Source organism: Nothobranchius furzeri, chromosome 1 (assembly GCF_043380555.1).
Source record: "Nothobranchius furzeri strain GRZ-AD chromosome 1, NfurGRZ-RIMD1, whole genome shotgun sequence".
NCBI classification, from domain to species: domain Eukaryota; kingdom Metazoa; phylum Chordata; class Actinopteri; order Cyprinodontiformes; family Nothobranchiidae; genus Nothobranchius; species Nothobranchius furzeri.
The window spans coordinates 106,865,751-106,886,537 of record NC_091741.1 but is presented as its reverse complement, the minus strand read 5'-3'; the positions used below and the strand labels follow the sequence as shown (position 1 = coordinate 106,886,537).

General features: G+C 45.3%; 1 long non-coding RNA gene across 1 annotated transcript; it reads left to right on the top strand.

The window, feature by feature from the left end:
- The first annotated feature begins 19,314 nt into the window (after positions 1-19,314).
- Positions 19,315-20,077, top strand: LOC129162789 (uncharacterized). The gene is made up of 4 exons (XR_008562785.2): positions 19,315-19,510; positions 19,584-19,641; positions 19,716-19,784; positions 19,894-20,077. It is a non-coding gene; the product is annotated as an uncharacterized lncRNA (long non-coding RNA).
- Positions 20,078-20,787: the final 710 nt, after the last annotated feature.

The following is a 20,787-nucleotide window of genomic DNA, read 5'->3' as shown; positions in this document are numbered from 1 at the left end:
TGTTGTAGTGATGTCGGACACGTTCACCCAATTTACTGTTGCAGTCCCTACAAAAGACCAGACAGCTAGGACAACTGCCACAGCGCTGCTAAAGCATTGGCTTGTTTACTATGGCTGCCCTGCAAGATTTCAATCTGACCAAGGGAGAAATTGATGCCATAGCCAGCAAGATGTATAGCATGTCAGAGAGTCGCGCAACTCCTTACCATTCCCAGGGCAATGGGCAGTGTGAGAGGTTCAATCGTACCCTGTATGAGATGCTTCACACATTGCCTGTGGAAAGGAAAAGGAACTGGAAGGAGCACTTGCCAGACCTGGTGATGGCCTACAACTGCCACATGCATTCACCTACAGATTATGCCCCATTCTACCTCCTTTTTGGAAGAAATGCTAGGATGCCCAGGGATTTGTTGAGTGGAGGAGATTTTGAAAATGATAGTGCTGAGAACTTAGATGAGTGGGTGAGAGATCATCATGAACACCTAAAACTTGCTGCAGAAACTGCCCTTGGTGTCTCCCGTGAGGCCTGACATCGCCGCAAAAGGGTGTACGACAGGAAAGCAGGAGGTGCATTGTTACGGGTTAGGGACTGAGTTCTGCTTCGAAAATCATCAGCCCAGGGGATGAAACAAAATCCAAGACAAGTGGGGACCTGCACCTTACATAATACTGGGGCAAGACCATACTGATATCCCGGTTTACCGGGTACAGCCAAACTTGGGAGTCCCAAGAAAATTGTTCACCAAAATCAAATGAAACCCTGTGTTTTCCCCAGTTTGGGTCAGGTAAGTCAGAGTCTACTTCCTGTCACCCCTCTCAATGATCCTGCTGACTCAGATTCCCAAGACGCACTCTTAATCCCTTTGATCAGTAGCGGTTTTAGGCACGGGCAGACAGGGCAGTTGCCCGGGGCGGCATTTTTTCATGACACAAAAGGGGCGCACAAGCGCGGAGTAAAAAAAAAAAAAGGAAATCTGCGCCGCACCGAGGTTTTCTATTATCTGTCATATGACAGTGTCTGGATTGGAAACAGCAAGTTGGCGCCCCCTGCAGCTGCAGGCGCTCCTGCTGACTGAGAACGTTCACGTGCACCGTGCGTGTATGAAGAACAGGAAGGGGAGGGGTGCGGCGGGGGAATTCACCTCTGCGTCTTTCCCAAATGAAATGAGCGTGCAGGGGCTGAATCAACTGTATTAACATGGCTAAAGTCAATCACATCTTAACGTTCTTCCATATTTCATTCATAATATCATAAACACAGGCCTATCATTCTTTCAGGTTTCTCTGAATTGTGTGAAATGGCCGAATAAAAAAAGGAAAAACAAAACGATTTTGTGGTCACCCCCCCCCCCCCCCCCCCCATCAAGGTCAAATTGTTTAGTCCTGACTAAAGGAAACTTACTGAGTCAGGAGCCAAACAGAAGAGATGAACATAAAAAGGCTAAAACCACCAGGTGCCCCATTCGGGGGGGGGGGGGGGGGGGGGGGGGGGGAAGAGGAGAAAGATAAAGGTCTGTAGCTCTCATGATGCATGTTTTACATTTTTTGAACCAGTTAACTGGGATTTTAACGGTTAAATTCGGTCAACTAATTGCTAACAGAGCTAATAGGGCTGAAATATTGAAACGAATATTCAAATGGTTAAAAAAAATTCCTTGAATCGTTTTTTACTGATTCAAACTAGGATTTGTTAAATGCTCACTGCAGCCTGTGGCCTGCCTGAACAACAACAAACACATGTTGATCATGTTCACATAATAATAAATAAAACAACTCTACAAGCAGAAGAAAACACCCCAGTCACCACTAACTATCCTGTTTATTTATTGCAGATGGCTGCACTGATTATTTTTTACATGATTTGTTCTGTAAAAGTTGGCATTTTTGGTAGTCTACAGTTTTTTATGTCAGTTTAAATTACAATTTCAGAGGCAATTCTAAAATATTATGGATCATGATAAAGATCTATTGGAGATCTACCCCAACTTTTGGACTGCTCTGCCAGTCACTGTGGCTCAAGCTGAGAGGAGCTTTTCAAAACTTGATCAAGTCATACCTGAGGTCACCTATGTTTCAGGGGCGGCTCACTAACCTGATTAGACTAATCTGATTAGTATCAATCACTCAGTAGGGGAGCAGATTTCATATGATGACATTATTGATGACTTTGCATCAAGGTTAGGTTTTAATTTTAGTTTGTGTTTTCTGTTCTAAGTGCAATGCTGTAGTGATTATCTTTAGTTTGTTATGTGTGAAATATTTTTGCTATTTAGAATATGTATTATATATTATGTTCATATATTCTTAATATTTAGTTATTGTTTGTTTTTGTATATTTGATTCCATATATTTTGATACAGTATATAATGTATATTGCTTTACATTCTGACAACTTCATAGTAATTAATGTAAATATGTGCAACTTAGAAAAATGAATGTTCAATAGTCGTTCTAATAAAACATGCCTGTTTGTAGAAAACGTGTGTGATCGTGCAGGTGGTGTGGTGGTGGGGAGGGCGGTTGGGGGGGGGGGGGGGGCGCTCAAAGGGGGCCTCGCCCGGGGAGTAATTCGATGTTGAACCGCCACTGCCTTTGATGGTGAGCTCAGATAAGGATGCACACACAGTCCAGTCCCAGTCAGACAGAGGAAGAGCACTGGAGCCAGGCTCAAATCAGGGGCATCTAGGAAACAAGGGTGGGAGCGACAATGAGTGTTTAAAACAGAGCCAGTCAAACTGAAACAAGACAGTCAGGAGTAACCTGTGATGATATAGACGCCCCAGAAAGACCTCATCGCATCACCCGAGTCGGCTTCCCATTCGATACAGGAATGACTATGTGTTAAAAACTGTGTCTTCTCAATGTAATCACATTTAGTGAATCGCTACGATAAATAACCAACAAGGTTCACAATGTGTATTCTCTGTGTTTTCAACAAGCCTGTTTAAAGTACTTTTGGTGTACTTTGTTAGCTGTTAATAAGTACCTAAACTGATCATCTTGTGTCTTGCTATAGTTTATTTGTGTGAGGACACAGCAAATTCTAGTCAGGGGGAATGTAGAGGATGAGACAAGGACTGCATTTCCCCATGATTCCCAAGGAGGCAGGGAGTGACCATTAGATGAGCGGCTCGTGCTGAAAGGGTTAAGGGGGCGCAGCAAGCAAATATAAGAAGATAGAAAAATAACTGAAAAAGAAGAAAGTGGAGTTTTTTTCTTTACGGCTGAAGATAACTGAAGGAGCCTGGCTGTGAGCAGACGAAAAAGAGGATTGATGATCGGGCCACTGCAGCTTATAAAGAGTGTGTGCGGACCGGGAGTTGGCAGGTTTCCAAGGGCAGCTGTTTTCTGCGTTCATCTGGCTGTGATTAAGCCGCTGGAATTGTGTTCGCCCAGAGGACGCAGGGAGCCGGGCTGTGAGTACAGACGGAGGAAGAGGATCGCCACGGATTGGGCGACAACAGCCAATAAAGAGTGTTTGCGCACCGCAAGCTAGCAAACTCCCCAAAGCGGCTATTTCTACGTCCAGGCTCTGCAGTTATCCAGCCGTTGTATAAAATTAAGTTGGTGGGAGCCGCATTAAATGGTCAGTTTTATCCGCTAGTAGAGGAACGTGGCATAAAGAATCTGGAAGTGGACTGTGAAAAAGGAACCTTGTTGTGGCTGATCTGATGCTCCATTATTCAGGTGACATTAGTTTTTTTTTAAATACACAAAGGGCCCTTATGCTAAAACGGTTATTTTTGGGAAAAATATTTCTGATCATAACCAAACAAACCTGGACTGTTGAGTTTTTTGTTTGTATAAGATTTTTTCCTACTTGGTTGAACTTTTACCGAAAGAGCTGTGAGAACACATATTAATGTCTTGGTTTTTAATCTAAATACCTCTGACCCAGCAAAATAGGTTACTATGCACTGAGATGTTTTTTTATATGTAGCCAACAGTAACATTTGTTATTTATTTTCGTTCTGGGCATTAATCAAAGCTGTAGTTGTTTCCAATTTGCAATATAAGATAATTTATTTATTGAAGCCCAATAAATAAGTGTTTAATATTGTAAATATTGGGTGTCGTGTTGTTGATGACCATTTTTTCAGCATTACGTTAGGAAGTTTCATCTTCCAGTTGTGCAATTATATTCACGACCATAAAGGTGTGGAAGGCATCCGGGCAGAGTAGAGACCATATACTGAGCTTTACACATGGGTAAAACATGCCAAGCGGTGGGATTTTAATCTGTTACCTTTCAGGCAACAGTGCTAAAACTGCACCATTTTTAGATGAGCACTATTTTCTTTGCTCTGTGATCGACTTTTTTACTTTCCTGTAAAGATCGTTGGTCAGCTTCCAACCCAACAGCAGCAGGTAAACCGAGTTTCAGCTTCTATAGGTCTAGGGCTGCACAACATATCGAAAAATTGTCGTCATCGCGATAACAGGACGTGCGATAGGCCCATCGCAAATCACGTCAAAAACGGCGATAAATGTTTGGCTCAAACATTTCCATCTGTGTCATACATCAACTTTTGTAAACCAGCTCTGTTTTTTACGTGGAAGTATTATTTGACCAATCAAATGTAGCCCTTCTGATATGCAGCCAATCAGATGGGTCCGTTCACGTAATACGCCCGCCCCCGACGTAGACCCTTACCCCAAAATTCCACTATCTCCACTCCGCTCCGCCCCCGCTTTCCGCTGCTGCTCACTTCTCTTGTTCGTCATGCTGTCTCCGATTAACGAACACACTTTGTGCTGAGGTTTCTGGAATCATCGCTGCTTTCAAACGTGAACGTGAGTCCACCCGGTGTCATTAAGCAGCTGATAATAACCGGGCTGACTCCGACACGTGCCGGTGAACCAACCCACCGTTAGCCCCAGGATCCGGTTAGCTTCCAGCTAAAAGGCTACAGCACTCTCCTCCCAGTCCCACCCTGCTAAAGAGGGCCTGGAAAAGTTCCCCCACACATCAAAGTGATTTTTTATTAATGAGCTTTTATGACCTTGTTAATCAGGATAGTTGATTTGCTGCTGCACATAAACTGTCAGTCAGAAGCTCTGCTAGCTGATTATCTTAGTTCAATTTCTTAGCTTGCTATCAGAATCATAGTTGCAGTTTCATCATCTGAGCTGCTTTTTAAGATCTAGGTAAACTTGTTCAATTTGGGGTTAAAACAAACGTTTTCACATATTTTCCATGTAGTTTTTTTGCCAGTTCCTCTTCTGAAAGGTAGACAATTGTTTTTCTCTTTCCCTCAGAAAATCTTAATATTCTCCTCGTTTGGCCCAGCACAGTTCACTTCCCAGTTGCAGCAACAGCCTTATATCATAACCACATAAGTGGAGAAAATGTTCAGTAGCAATGAGAGAATTTGCTGTTGCATTTAAGTGATGCAAACTATTATTTAACATTTAAACTTATTTTCTGATATTTTTATTTATTCAAAAACCCTGGTAAGGGATGTTTTTCTGTATTTGGAGCATCAGAAAAAGTTTTATGGTGGAGGTGATGTTTTAAAGTCACTGAGAAACTGCATGCATGCAGTTTGTTGTTTTGCTGCTAATACAGTAGCAGGTGCAGCTGCATATTTTTGCAATAAAAATGTTATGTTGTAATGGAATTCATGCATTAGTTTTTGTTTGCTTTGAACCCAGAGCAGACGTCACACGCAAGACGACATCAACACTGCATACTTTAGTATTTGTTCATTTATCGTGAGTAATATCGATATCGCAATATTAAGCACTGTTATCGAATATCGCAGGTTTTCCTAATATCGTGTAGCCCTATATAGGTCATTATTTTAGCTGATGTTGAGATAAAATACAGGAAGTAAATAACCAGAGTCATAACTGAGTATTTGATCTGGATTTAAAGCCACAGTTCTTGTTGATTGTGTTAGATACCATTAAGCAAATTAATGACAACCATCTGCTGAGGGACACGGCTATCTCACTGTCCCTGTTGCCTGTCCCGCATTTCGTTTCTTGCTTTTATCTCACTGCCTCTGCCTGTCTTTGCTAAAGGCCTCTTAAGTGTGAAATTCACTCATGTGAAATTAAACAAAACACACTAGAGAACCCACCACCACCACTTTATTTTTAGATGCACTGTCCACGGTTTGTTACCGGCGTCAGCTTCACTTAAACACACTCTGCAAGTGGAAATAGATTCAATAAGACTCAGTCCAGCAGGAGATTTTATTTCAGCATCAATAGCTCACACTTATCTCAGCTGTAATGTCTGCATGCATAGTAGCTTAGCTCTATAGCGTTAGCAGCTAATGGTTACGTTCATCAGAAGAGTTATTTTCAGCCTCTGTATTTGTTTTGATTCTTTGACAAGACCTCAGCTCTCAGACATCGCTGTTAGCGATGGATGCTATTGCATGATGGCAGTGGGTCAGATGCAAGGAGGCTCAACCAGTTCCCAAAAGCATCTGTGGAGCTTTACTCAGTAATATATATATATATATATATATATATATATATATATATATATATATATATATATATATATATGATATAAAAGTGTTATCTCCACAAATAACACAAAGCTGAACATCTTCTGACATTTGGGAGGGATGCTAATTGTTAGCTTCTACTAGCCGAAATGTGTGCTGCTGTCTCCTTCCTGCGGTGACAAGCAAAGGTGGGCGGGGCCATGAATACTAATTCTCCCTGTGACAATAGCCCTTATTACAAGACACACCATGCTGGCAAATCGGCGTAATATTACCGCAATGGTATGTCTTATAAACGCGCCAAGACAGCATGGCGTTGCACGAATTTTGCGACATTCGTTCCGCCTCGCTTGGTAGTAATATTGCGGTAATGGTCTGCCGTCTGCGCCCCAGCGCAACAGAGGCAGATGTCATGATGACGTGGGGAGTTATTGCTGAGCTCCAGCTGGCAAATTTATTGAAAATGAAAGTAAACACATGCAATGAGGTTCGCTTTTTGAACAAAATCAGCTGAGATGGCAAACTGGAGCGCCGTAGCGCCCCATGAGCCTCTCTGTTAGAGCTGAAGCTCAGATCACCAGAGACTGCACAGGGACTGATGGGGACAGACACCTTTAGGAGCTGCTTGTTAAAAAAAAAAAAACTTAATGATCACGGCTTCATTCGCAATAAAATGCAAGTTATGTCCAAGATAAATGGAAGTCTGCGGCAGCGCAGACTGCCCCCGTACCCCCTTTATGCCGCCATCACCTAATATTTTATAAAACTGCCACGATTGCGCCACATTACCGCCACAGTCTGATCTTATAAATGACCTTTATCCTCCCCAGGGAGCCATTTTGCAAACGCTATGGTCCTATAAAAACAGCTTAAGTGGAGATCTGATTGTTTTCCTTTTTGTGGCTAACGATGATAATGAGGAGTATTTTCACATTCAGCATGCATGTGAAACTTACCCCGGCTTCACACTGGAGGCATCACCGGTGCAGAATGGCAGCAGAACGTCGCTGCTTTAAATAAAATCCATTATAGTCTACAGGGTTGATGCAAACCGGCCGTGGCACAGAACATTTCAGGGGAGTCCCAGAAGCGGCTTGCCTCACCGTTTAAGATGGGATTGGGTTTTATTTTTGCTGCGAGATGCTTCTGGGACATGTAAATATCCACAGTTGACATAGAGCTAGACAGGAAATCACAAACAGTTTCAGTTTAAAATATCCAGTAATAATAAAAAATCACTGTTGCAGCGATGCAATTTCATATCTATGTAGATTATGTCAATACATGTGACCTAATGGCGGATTTACTCCCAACACCTTTTCAGAAGTGCAGCAGTGTTTTTCATGGCTGTGCTGTAATCCTGGCAGTGGAGAGGAACAACATCATATATGACACCAAACATGATTTCCTTCTTCTCCTTTTTGGTTTGATGGTAAATGGCCTGTATTTGAAATAGCACCCTCTAACATCCTGGACCCCCCTCACGGCACTTTACAACACAATCAGTCAGTCACCCATTCACACACACATTTGCACGCTGGTGAGGATGAGCTACGGTGTTGCCACAGCTGCCCTGGGGCACACTGGCAGACCACCGGTCCCTCCGACCATCACCTGCAGGCAAGATGGGTCAAGTGTCTTGCCCAAGAACACAATGACAGCGAACCTGCAACCTTCTGATTACGGGGCGAGCACTCAACTCCTGTGCCACCATCACCCCTTAATAATGGATGGCATTAACAAACTGTGACCTTTGAAGTCTTGAGGGATTTTGCGTTCTTGCGAGTCTGGCGAGAACGGTGGAGAAGCTGTTCTGTGGCTGGATTTGTGCGCAGTGAAGCACGCAAGAACACTGTTCAGTCCCGCTGATGCCTCCAGTGTGGATTTGGGGTGAAGGTGACCAGTCTTATTTCAAAAAGGACTGGTGTTCTACATTTCCGTGTGAACCTTTAGGGTTACACCCTGTTAAACTACTCTTGGGCATGTGTTTAGGTCAAACTTTCAACTTGATTGGTAAGTAAATGTCACGATTCAAACCAAAGTCCAGAGAAGTCTCGTCTTCCTCCGCTTATCCGGGTCCGGGTCGCGGGGGCAGCATCCCAACTAGGGAGCTCCAGGCCGTCCTCTCCCCGGCCTTGTCCACCAGCTCCTCCGGCAGGACCCCAAGGCGTTCCCGGACCAGATTGGAGATGTAACCTCTCCAACGTGTCCTGGGTCGACCCAGGGGCCTTCTGCCGGCAGGACATGCCCGAAACACCTCCCCGGGGAGGCGTCCAGGAGGCATCCTGACCAGATGCCCAAACCACCTCAACTGGCTCCTTTCGATCCGGAGGAGCAGCGGTTCTACTCCGAGTCCCTCCCGAATGTCCGAGCTCCTCACCCTATCTCTAAGGCTGAGCCCGGCCACCCTACGGAGGAAACTCATTTCGGCCGCTTGTATCCGCGATCTCGTTCTTTCGGTCATTACCCAAAGCTCATGACCATAGGTGAGGATTGGGACGTAGATCGACCGGTAAATCGAGAGCCTGGCTTTCTGGCTCAGCTCCCTCTTCCCCACGACAGATCGGCTCAGCGTCCGCATCACTGCAGACGCCGAACCAATCCGCCTGTCGATCTCCCGATCCCTCCTACCCTCACTCGTGAACAAGACCCCGAGATACTTAAACTCCTCCACTTGAGGTAGGACCTCTCCCCCGACCCGGAGGTGGCAAGCCACCCTTTTCCGGTCGAGAACCATGGTCTCAGATTTGGAGGTGCTGATCCTCATCCCAGCCGCTTCACATTCGGCCGCGAACCTACCCAGCAAGAGCTGAAGGTCAGAGCTGGATGAAGCTAGGAGGACCACATCATCCGCAAAAAGCAGAGACGAGATTCTCCTGCCACCAAACTCGACACACTCCACACCACGGCTGCGTCTAGAAATTCTGTCCATAAAAGTGATGAACAGAACCGGTGACAAAGGGCAGCCCTGGCGGAGTCCAACCCTCACTGGGAACAGGTCCGACTTACTACCGGCTATGCGGACCAAACTCACGCTCCTCTGGTAAAGGGACTGAATGGCCCTTAACAGAAAGCCACCCACCCCATACTCCTGGAGCGTCCCCCACAGGGTGCCCCTGGGGACACGGTCATAAGCCTTCTCCAAATCCACAAAGCACATGTGGATTGGTTGGGCAAACTCCCATGCCCCCTCCATCACCCTTGCAAGGGTATAGAGCTGGTCCACAGTTCCACGGCCAGGACGAAAACCACACTGCTCCTCCTCTATCTGAGATTCAACTATCCATCGGACCCTCCTCTCCAGTACCTTGGAGTAGACCTTTCCAGGGAGGCTGAGGAGTGTGATCCCCCTATAGTTGGAACACACCCTCAGGTCACCCTTCTTAAAGATGGGGACCACCACCCCGGTCTGCCACTCCCTAGGAACTGCCCCCGATGACCACGCAATGTTGTAGAGACGTGTCAACCATGAAAGCCCTACAACATCCATAGCCTTGAGATACCCAGGACGAACCTCATCCGCCCCCGGGGCTCCGCCGCTGTGTAGTTGTTTGACTACCTCAGAAACTTCTGCCCCCGAGATCGGACAGTCCATCCCCAGGCCTCCCAGCTCTGGTTCCTCCTCGGAATGCGCATTGGTGGGATTGAGGAGCTCCTCAAAGTATTCCTTCCACCGTCCGACTATAGCCTCAGTTGACGTCAGCAGCTCCCCATCCCCACTGTAAACAGTGTGAGCGAGTTGCTGCCTTCCTCTCCTGAGGCGCCGGACAGTTTGCCAGAACCTCTTTGGAGCCGATCGATAGTCTTTCTCCATGGCCTCACCAAACTCCTCCCACGCCCGAGATTTTGCCTCGGCAACTGCCACTGCTGCACCCCGCTTGGCTATCCGGTACCTGTCTGCTGCCTCCGGAGACCCACAGACCAGCCACGCCCTGTAGGCCTCCTTCTTCAGCCTGACGGCTCCCCGAACCTCTGGTGTCCACCAGCGGGTACGGGGGTTGCCACCACGACTGGCACCGGCCACCTTACGACCACAGCTAGCAACAGCCGCCTCGACAATCGCAGAGAAGTCGTACAGCCAAAACAACATGTTAATAAGTAAACAGATCCAAAGTCGAAACAAAGGCTGGAGTTGAACCTGGGGGTCTGAACACGCAGCACTCATGGGGAACATTTGGAACTCTACCTTCATTTGAAGGTTTTATGTTGGGATACAATGAATTTTTTACCATAATGTTAAACGATTAAACTTTAACCACACATAAACAAACACAACTCAGATCCCACTGTGCCTTTCATTATTGAATAAAACCAAAATAAACATGCAAAAGCTGGCTGTGAAAAACCTCTGGCAGCAGAGCGGTGGTACTACACGTCCACATGCACTCGATTAACTAAACGTAGATGTTTGGATACATTTAAATATCTTTACTGACTAACAAGGGTCTGCGCTGCTCAAATCTAAGGTAGTAATTAGAACTAACTGTATTCACTCTGCTTTAGGATTTAGTGATGAGTTGTTGGCAGAGTTGCTTTGCGCTGCCTTATGGCACTAGAACTTGAGTGAGGATAAATAAGAAATCTGACGGATGACTCCACCACTGCACCTCCATCAAGCAGTGAGCTCATTCATTTGTGACAGATGGCGAGTCGGTGGAGCCTTACACCGTCATTTTATTGTGATGTTAATTCATTCATAATAACAAACACCTGTGGACACTCAGTCCAACATAAGTGAAAACCAATTCCAAATGAACTTTTTTTTGTTTGAAGGAAGTTTACTTTTATGTCAGATAAGAATAAAAACTTTAACCCACTTTAATACAAATTAGCTTAGCATCAACCTAAGTCCTGCTCAAAGATAAACTGTCCTCTGAGTCCCATTTAAAGGGGCAGAACAGATTTATTGCATTTAAAAGTCCTTTCCATTCAAGAGTTTGTAAGGGATATTGAATGTCATGTGGTCATTTAAGCTGATATTCGAATACATTCTGAACCAGTTCTTCACTGACTCTCATTCTGCTGCACAACTGACAGCGCCAATCACATCGATCTAATCCACTCTTCAGCAGATGTCAAGGCTGTCTGGTTCATTTGATCATAATTGGGAGGTCCTGCTCAGATGAAAGAATAGGCAAAATGTTAGGAGGAGAGCAGAGACAGACAGGCCAGGGAGCTGGGAAATGTGAGACATGAGAGGACACTCGGTTGAAGGAGAAAGGAATCCAAACAAGAGCCTCGGTTAAGGGATGAAAAAGGCTGATGGGGATGAGCTACGATGTAGCCACAGCTGCCCTGGGGCGCACTGACGGAAGCGAGGCTGCTGAGCACTGGGGCCACCGATCCTTCTGACCACCACCAGCAGGCAAAGTGGGTTAAGTGTCTTGCCCAAGGACACAATGACAGCGACATACTGAGCAGGGGTCGAACCTGTAACCCTCTGATTACGGGGCGAGCACTTAACTCCTGTGCCACCATCACCCCTAAATGTAAATGTAAATTGATCTTTTATGGTGTTTTAGAATTCTGTCACACGCTTAAAGCCCCAATCCGGAGTGTTCCCCCTTTCAGGATTTATGAATGTTGTTCTTTTAATCCGCAAAAGTAATAGTCCTATGTGCTGTGGTGTTATATAGGCAATATGTATTTATTTATTTTGCCAAGCCCGTCTCCTCTCCTATAGAGCTCCATGCACTTTGAACTGCGTGCTGTTCAGCATTAGCCGGTAATGTTAGACATCCACTTACATACAGATGTGAATCACACAGTGTTGTGGTTAGTCTGATGCAGAGTTGACCACCTTTCTCATGGACAAGTAAGTCTATAAAATACATATATATGAATAAACAGCATAACCTTAATAATTGTAAAACAATGTGTTTTTGAGCTGTTTGTTAGCCAAAGGTGTGCTTTCAGGAGCGAGAGGCGTTGTGTTTGGCAGCCTCTAGATGTTGCCATCGGACAAGTTGTGTTAGTCCAATAACATTTTTGACAAAAATATGTCATTAAAACACAGTTAATATTGGTGCTGTAACTAGTTACAAATAATTACAAATAATTTAAAATGTAAGTTGTTCAAATTGTTCTCTTTTTGGAGTCCTTGGAGAGGGTGCTAGAGAGCGCTTCTTTCGGTGACTACCTCGACCAGCTGGAGGACTTTAGTAAGTAAGTAAATTTTATTTATATAGGACTTACCACAGACATTGAATCACAAAGTGCTTCACATAGATCAAAACAAAATAAAACAAAGTACGAAAACCATAATTATGTCAAATCAGAAATAGATTACCATCAGAATAAATTATAAAATTTCATAAACAGATGAAAGACGATTACAAATGTGAGTTAAAAATAATAAAATAAAAGATTTAGGTAAAATCAGCTTTAAATATAAGGATCTTTAGCTGTTTTTTTAAAAGTGTCCAGACTGTCAGTGCTGCGTAAGGATAAAGGAAGATCATTCCAAAGCCGGGGTGCAACAGTCTGGAAGGAGCGACCGCCTCAACTTTTATATCTGGTCTTTGGAACTTCTAGAAGGTTCTGGTGTGTGGACCTGAGGGCTCGGGTTGGAGCATAAAGGTTGGTTTATGCTTGACGCGTCCGCGAGGTCCGCACGGCTCCGCGTGGAAAAGTTGCGTCATTTTGCGTCATTTTAACAACCACGCCCCTCCACCGCGCCTCCACACGGCCCAGAATTTCCGCAACGCGCACCTCGGAAAATTTCTAACCACGTGGATGGACGGACGCGGAAAAACATGGCGGACCGGCAAGAACTAGTATGGCAGAGGTTCGTAAATACAGACATTTGTATGATTCAGCTCTCAAAGATCACCGTGATCAACATGTTGTTAATAATTCTTGGAGAGAAATAGCTCGCACTGTCGGAAAAGACGAGAACGCTGTTAAAAAATGCTGAAATGCCATGTTGTAAACAGTCATTTCTACTTCTACTATGGTGTAGTGTTGGATGCATGCCGTAGAGCTCCATGCTGCCCCCTACAGTTTGGGAGAATATTGGCTCACCGCAGAGACGAGCCGTACGAACCTTAAAAGCTGCGAGTTGTGAAGCGCGTTCCATCCGAAGGCCGCATCACCGCGCGGAAAGTGAATGCGTCAAGCATAAACCAAGCTTTAGGCTTTAACAGTTCAGTAATATAGGGAAGAGCTTGACCATGTAGAGCCCTGAAAGTTCTAGTCAGTATTCTAAAATGAGCTTTAAAGTTAACGGGTAACCAGTGCAGAGACATTAGAATAGGAGTGAGGTGTGCTCTTCTACTTGCTCCAGTTAGGAGCCTCGCTGCAGAGTTCTGGACCAACTGAAGGAGGTCAAGGGCTGTTTTGTTCAACGCTAACATGGGCAACGACAGTGAGACCTGGAGAGGTGTGGTGAGGAGGATTGGCCCCCTCGATATGAATTTGAGCGGTGTTTTCTTATTGGACTTCTGTGCTTGTCACGGATTGTGCGGGCGGAATCTCTTGACAGAAGAAGTTTCAATTCCCACCTCCGAGAGAACTTCCAAAATGTTCCGTGGGATGAGGGGGACATTTAGTCCAAGTGGGCCATGTTCTGTGCCTCAGTTGTCAAGGCCAAATAGAGCTGCGGCTGCAGGGTTGCCGACTTCTGTCGTGTTGGGTTGTGGTGACAATCCCTGAACTTGCTGGGGGACACCAAAGTAAAGGATGTCGTAAAGCTGAAGAAAGAGTCCTATCTGGTCTTTTTGGCCTGTGGGACTCCAGAGGCAACTGATGGGTACCAATAGTCCAAGCGGAATGCTGCTCGAGCGGTCACAGAGGAAAAAACCTGGGCGTGGGAGCAGTTTAGTGCGACCATGGAGCAAGACTTTTGCACAGCTTTGAGGTGATTCTGGTCCACACCTCAGGAGGGGAAAGCAGTGCGCTACCAATACTGTTTACACTGGGGACGGTGTGTTGCTGACCTCTACTCAGGACATTGTGGATTGGTGTGTGGAGTACTTCCAAGACCTCCTCAATCCCACCGGCACATCTTCCAGTGAGGAAACAGAGCTTGGGGGCTTTGAGTTGGACTCTCTAATCTCTGGAGCTGAGGTCACTGAGGTTGTCAAAAAGCTCCTCGATGGCAAGGCTCTGGGGGTAGATGAAGTAGGGCTGTGTTGGCTGACATGGCTCTGCAACAGTGCGTGGAAGTCGGAGGCAGTTTATTGGACAGGCATACTGGGGTAGTGGTCCTGCTATTTAAAAAGGGGGACCGCAGGGTGTGTTCCAACTAGAAGGGGATCACACTCTATTCAGGGGTTCTAGAGAGGAGGGTCCATCGGATTGTCGAACCTCGGATTCAAGAGGAGCAATGTGGTTTTAGTCCTGGCCGTGGAACACTGGACCAGCTCTATACTTTAAGGAGGGTCACAGAGGATGTGTGAGAGTTCACCCAACCAATCTACATGTGTTTGGTTAACTTGGAGAAGGTGTTCTACCATGTCACTCAGGGGCCCTGTGGGGGGTTCTCTGTGAATATGGGGTACCAGGCTCTCTGAAATGGGCTGTTAGGTCCCTTTATGACTGGTATCTGCAGTCTTTTGCACTACATGACTACAGGTTTGCACTACAGGACTACTACTGCTAAGACTACAACCGTAAATTCGTTCTGTCCAATCAAAATCTTTATTGTCAACGTGCTTTGTTTATTATTATTATTTTTTGTTTACGAACGTGGTATCATATCTTCCTCAGCCAATCATCTACTGTGACATATTTGGCAGGTGCAGGCCCCCAAGCAGATCTGATAAAGACACCGGGCACGTCCAGCCGGGAGGAGACCGAAAGGAAGACTCAGGACACACTGCTTGGACTATGTCTCTTGCCTGGCTAGGGCAGGCCCTGGGGTTCCCCCAGAAGAGCTGGCCCAAGTGGCTGGGGAGAGGGACTGTCACGTTCTGCCCCTGCCTTCCTGACTGTGTCTCTCTCCTGCCCTGATTAGCCCTTATTGTTTTCACCTGTCCCTCGTTTACCTGCCCATGTGTTCCTGATTTCCCTGTGTATTTATACCTCCCTCCTTGTGCCAGTCTTTGTCAGATCATTGTTTGTGTTAGCTGTCAGCGTTGTGTTTTGTCCTGCCGTTCCCACTCTATTATTAAAACCATTTTTACTTCATCTGAGCCTGCATTTTTACCTCCTGAGCTGCCTCTCCACACATGGTCCATCATCTCCTCACCTGCAATCATGACAGAATGATCTGACCAACCTGGATCTGTGGTGAGCCTTGCAACATCTGCCTTGAGGATTTTTTTTACTTTTTCTCTTTTTCAGCGGAGGGAGATTCCGGCCTGGAGTTTTGTGTTTTCGGCGCATCCTACCTGTTCTCGGGGTGGTCGAGCCCTCTGGGAGATCCCGGCGCATCCTATTCGTCTTCGGGGTGGCCGGGGTCATTTCTCCTCTCCTGCTGTTCTGCCCCGTCCTGTTTTTTAAGGAAGCTGTGGATCCTGGAGTTTTGATGGAAGTGAAACCCCCTGCACACGCCAGCGTTCTTCGGAGTGGTAGGGCTGGTCTTCCTGCTCCTTTCCTGCTTCCCTTCACCCGAGCCTCCGCCGATGGATACAGCAAATTGGGTTGTGCACCTGCTCCGACCGTATGTTGAGTACCTGCTGCCGAGCTGGGTTTCCTCGCGTCGCTCCTGCAGTCTTTGTCTACTTCCTGGTCCACGCCTGCGGGGCCTACGCCTGCAGGTCCTACTGGCTGCAGCCTTTTCAGAGTCCTGCTACTGCAGCCCAAACCAGAGCTCATGGAACTCTCAAGGACCAGAGTTGTGCCGCCTATATCAGAGGCACCTGCTCTGTCAACCCAGTGTTCGAGTTTCCAGTGTCCGAGTGTCCGAGTTCCTGAGTCTACGTGTCCCTGTGTCCCAAGTCTACGTGTCCCTCAGTCCCAAGTCAAGTGTTCCTGTGCCCCGACTCAAGTGTTCCAGTCAGTCCCAAGTCAAGTGTTCCTGTGCCCCGAGTCTGTCCCAGGTCAAAGTGTTTCCGTGTCTCCGAGTCCTGTGCTCTGTTCCCTAGTCTCCTGTGTTATGTGACCTTGTGGACGTCTGGTATCCGCCCCTTGGGGGGGGGGGGGGGGGGGTGTACTGTCATGTTCTGCCCCTGCCTTCCTGACTGTGTCTCTCTCCTGCCCTGATTAGCCCTTATTGTTTTCACCTGTCCCTCGTTTACCTGCCCATGTGTTCCTGATTTCCCTGTGTATTTATACCTCCCTCCTTGTGCCAGTCTTTGTCAGATCAATGTTTGTGTTAGCTGTCAGCGTTGTGTTTTGTCGTGCCGTTCCCACTCTATTATTAAAACAATTTTTACTTCATCTGAGCCTGCATTTTTACCTCCTGAGCTGCCTCTTCACACATGGTCAATCATCTCCTCACCTGCAATCATGACAGGGACGTCTGGGCCTCTGGGCTTAGGCTATTGCCCCTGCGAATTGACTTTGGATAAGCGGAAGAAGATGGATGAAAGGACTTTAGCAATCTCAGAAGGCTTGTCTATGAAAAAATACAAGGATTAATGTTAGCTGAGCGTTTGCATTTGGGTTGAATGATGGTTTGAGTATCATTTATTAGCTACGTATTTAGTTTTAACTTTCTGGATTGTGACTGCAGTGCACTGGTAGGCTGGGGGTCGGCTGTGGAGGAAGAGGAACTGGGGGTAAGCCGGTGCAGTGTGCCACAGACCAGGAACTCAGTTATTTCTTCACCATGAAGTCGGAGGTGTTTTATCATTACCTCTGTGCACTCTCCTGGGCATGATGTAATTTTTTACAGGTATTGTACTTAGCTCAGATGTTGGTTTGTTTATTGAAGTGAGGGGTGGGGGGAGTGGGGGGGGGGTCTGTCCCCTCCAGATTTAGATTGTTAGGTTGACCCTGATCCGTCCCCCCACCCACCTTTAAGGCCAGAAAGTAAACAAAATTGGAGGTTTAGCGCCTAAAGGTCATTTTTCCAATACTTTGAATGCAGCATGACGTAAACAAACACCGACTCCAGAGGCGCCAAAGTGGTTGCTGCTAGGATGCAGGATGAAGTGAAAAAGACAAGCAACGATTACTGCGTATTTAAAAAAGACCAACAGTGTAAGTAGGCGGGACCGATCTGTCTGTGTATGCATGTTGGTTCTAGATTCAGTACGTTGTTGTCAGTGTTGGGACTTACTCGTTAAAAGCGCCAAAGTCGCAGTTTTGCAACAAACGTAATCGTTGACTTTAACAAATCTACAAATACGATCCCTCATGAAGTTACTACTTTACATCAGAAGATAGTGGAGATGTGTAACCTTCAGGCTGAGCAAAGTTTGGGAGTTTTTAGAGTTTGAAAAACGCCTCCTGCCAAGAGGCTCCCAGTCGAGGAGACGAGGAGATGCGCGCAACATGAAGGGCAAATATGAGCGGGATAAAACTTATAATTGCCGGCAAGTCTGGACTTTGTTGACTGAACACTTTGTTTGGTCATGACTGACTCCAATTATGATGTAGATTATTGACTCTGATGAAGAAATTCACTCATCCAGCCGGAAAGATTGACGCTGCTGCAGCATCAGACAGCTGGTGCTGCACGAGAGGTGTGTGGAGTTTACAAGCTCCAAACGTTGAGTTTAAAGAGCAAGTAACGTCTAAATTAACTTTTTTTTTTGCTGATGAACTGTATAAATGAGTGTCTAATAGTGTTTTAAATGTGTGTATTCATTATTTTAGCATTTTGGTGCATTTTCTTTAAAAATTAAAAATTCTGCCTAAATACTACAGTATAGCTCCACCTTCAGCTTAAAACATAGAATTTGACTCATTTTGAATAAATTTTAGCCAATGGCTAAAGAGTAAGATACTACGTAAACCAGTAGAGTACTACGTAGCAGCTCTGTGTCAACGTTATAAAGCAACGAGCGTCTCGGCCACGCCTTGTGGCGAGTTGGGAGTTGGATTTGCAAGCGAGTGTAGGAGGCTAGCCGTAGTTCAGCATTAGCATATAGCATTAGCATATCCTAGTCTTTAGCATAGCTTTTAGTGTTATACATACTTATTTAGTGTTAGCTTGGCTGTTGGATATTGTAGTTTAGTTAGTGTTTGGCTGTTAGTGTAATTAGGAAAGTAGTTAGGGTTTAGTGCTCCATATCGTGTTAGCATGGTGAGATGGTGTAGTGTAGTATGGTTGCGGTAGCTCTGTGGGCATTTACCCGCGATTCTGCACGCCTCCGTTTGAAGAGGGAGGCTGTGCCCACCGTGGCTCTTCTGTGATTTAGATGCAGCCCACCGACTCTGCTCCCCCACCACGGCGGGCTCCAGTCTGAGGTGAGTCAGCTAAATAAAGTTTTAACATCTTCTAAAGACAATTCCCTACCTAAATGCAAAGTCTGAGAGAAGTGGTTCACTTCCTTTAGCTAGTCAGTCGGTAATTCTGCAACAGTGTCTCTAACTACAGCATGAAATCCAGCTTGTGACCCGGTTCTGTGAGGAATTCTGTTCAGGAGGTCGCATTTCAGGCTCACATCATATGTGACTGACTTTTGCGTTATAACAACGATCACACACTAGGAATGTTATAAAGCGCCTTTATAGTACAGTTTCTTTTGTATTTTATCTGACTTTATAAACTCCCAACAACAATGTGCTTCTATTTTTTTTCAGGCTAAATCTACCCAAGACACTGGCTGTCAGACTGATTTAGCTGCAAGAATGCATTTGTCCAGGCTGACATGAAGCCTTACCTGTAGCAAAGGTGAATTATTTTTAATAATCTTCTATGTAAACATTTTATTATTACCTTCTAGTTTTAATTTGTTTTACAGATTATTGTTACACGTGATTTTATGCTCTTTTAAACATTTAAAAATGTGCTGCTTCTTTGTTTTTGTACATAGCCAGCCAGAAGAGCTCACAGCCTCAGTGTGTCTTGTGACACAAGGATCATGATGGAAATTCATCTTCCAGAAAGTCAGAGCAGCGTCCACACCCCTGAAAAGACCAAGATGTGAGGTGTCTGCTGTTGATTCCAGCTTCCACCTCAGTGACAGTGCAAGCTCAGTGAACTGTTCAAGGTAAAAAAAATTAAAACATTTCAGAATTTTTAAGATATTAACAATTAAATAAGTATGTGATTACATCATGAAGGAGGCTACTGATTCTGGCCCTGTGACACTTGGTGGTGACGTGTGAGCTGATTCACCTGGTAAATAACTTTTACATTAAATATTTTGGTTTTGCTATCAAAAGTAAATTAACTAATAACCTGCATTATTGCAGGACACTCAGCAAAATATGGACTCTACACCATGAGGCAGGCACAAGTTAATACTTATAAGAGCACATAAGGTGAGCAACACCACATATTATTGTACACTGTCCTGGATTTGTTTTCTTTCTGCATCTCATCATTAGCCTGGCTGATCACCTGATAACTCCTGTCATCTGGTTATGACAGCATGAGGATGTCCTCACACACCTGTAACCTATCAGCTCATCTGGCAGAATAGAGAGAGAAGAGACAACACCACATCTCCTGTTCCTGGAAAGCCTTCAGCCATCCTTCGATGACTGAGAACCTCCATCAGCTCTGTCTCCTGTCTGCCTACAATTATTATAATAAATATTGTGTTTGACAAGTTTTTTGTGCTGCCAAATATCTCATTTTGATTCCAGTTTTGATATTTTAATGGATATTTATAAATTACATTAATTGAATTATCACATTGTCGCATGTTTAACTAGCTCTATTGTGATGAATTAAACTAGCACCTCACAGTTAAAGCTCGTTTTAATTTCAAGCATGTTTAAGTATTTATGGACATGAATAAAAATAGGAAATATATCAATTGAGATTTATTTAATTAATATAACAAATAAGGGGGAAAGAGTCATTGAAAGGCACATTCTTCTGGAAGCTCCTGATCCTGACGACACCAGCAGAGGAGACCAGCTGCAGACACCAGAGGACCTAGAACCGAGAGAGCAGCTGTTATTAGTAAATAAATAAAGAAATCAGGGCAGTTTTAGTGGGCTGAACACATTACAGAATAATTTTCTCATGGGATATTTTCATAACTTTGTATGCAGCAGACTGTAACTTGAGCCTAGGGCTACCGGAGAGCTGCTATCCAGCACGTTTCAGTGGTTTTCCTGCTTTAACAGGTTAGATTAGCTGTTAAGCAGCTCAGCTATTTGTTGCTGATTAAAACCAGGTGTGTTGAAGCAGATAAACCTCTAACACATGCTGAATACTAGCTCTAGGGCCGTGGAGACAAACCCTGCAGCTAATCTGATGCTATGGCTAACGGCTACTTACATTCAGAGATGGTTCTGTTGGGTTGGTTCCGGT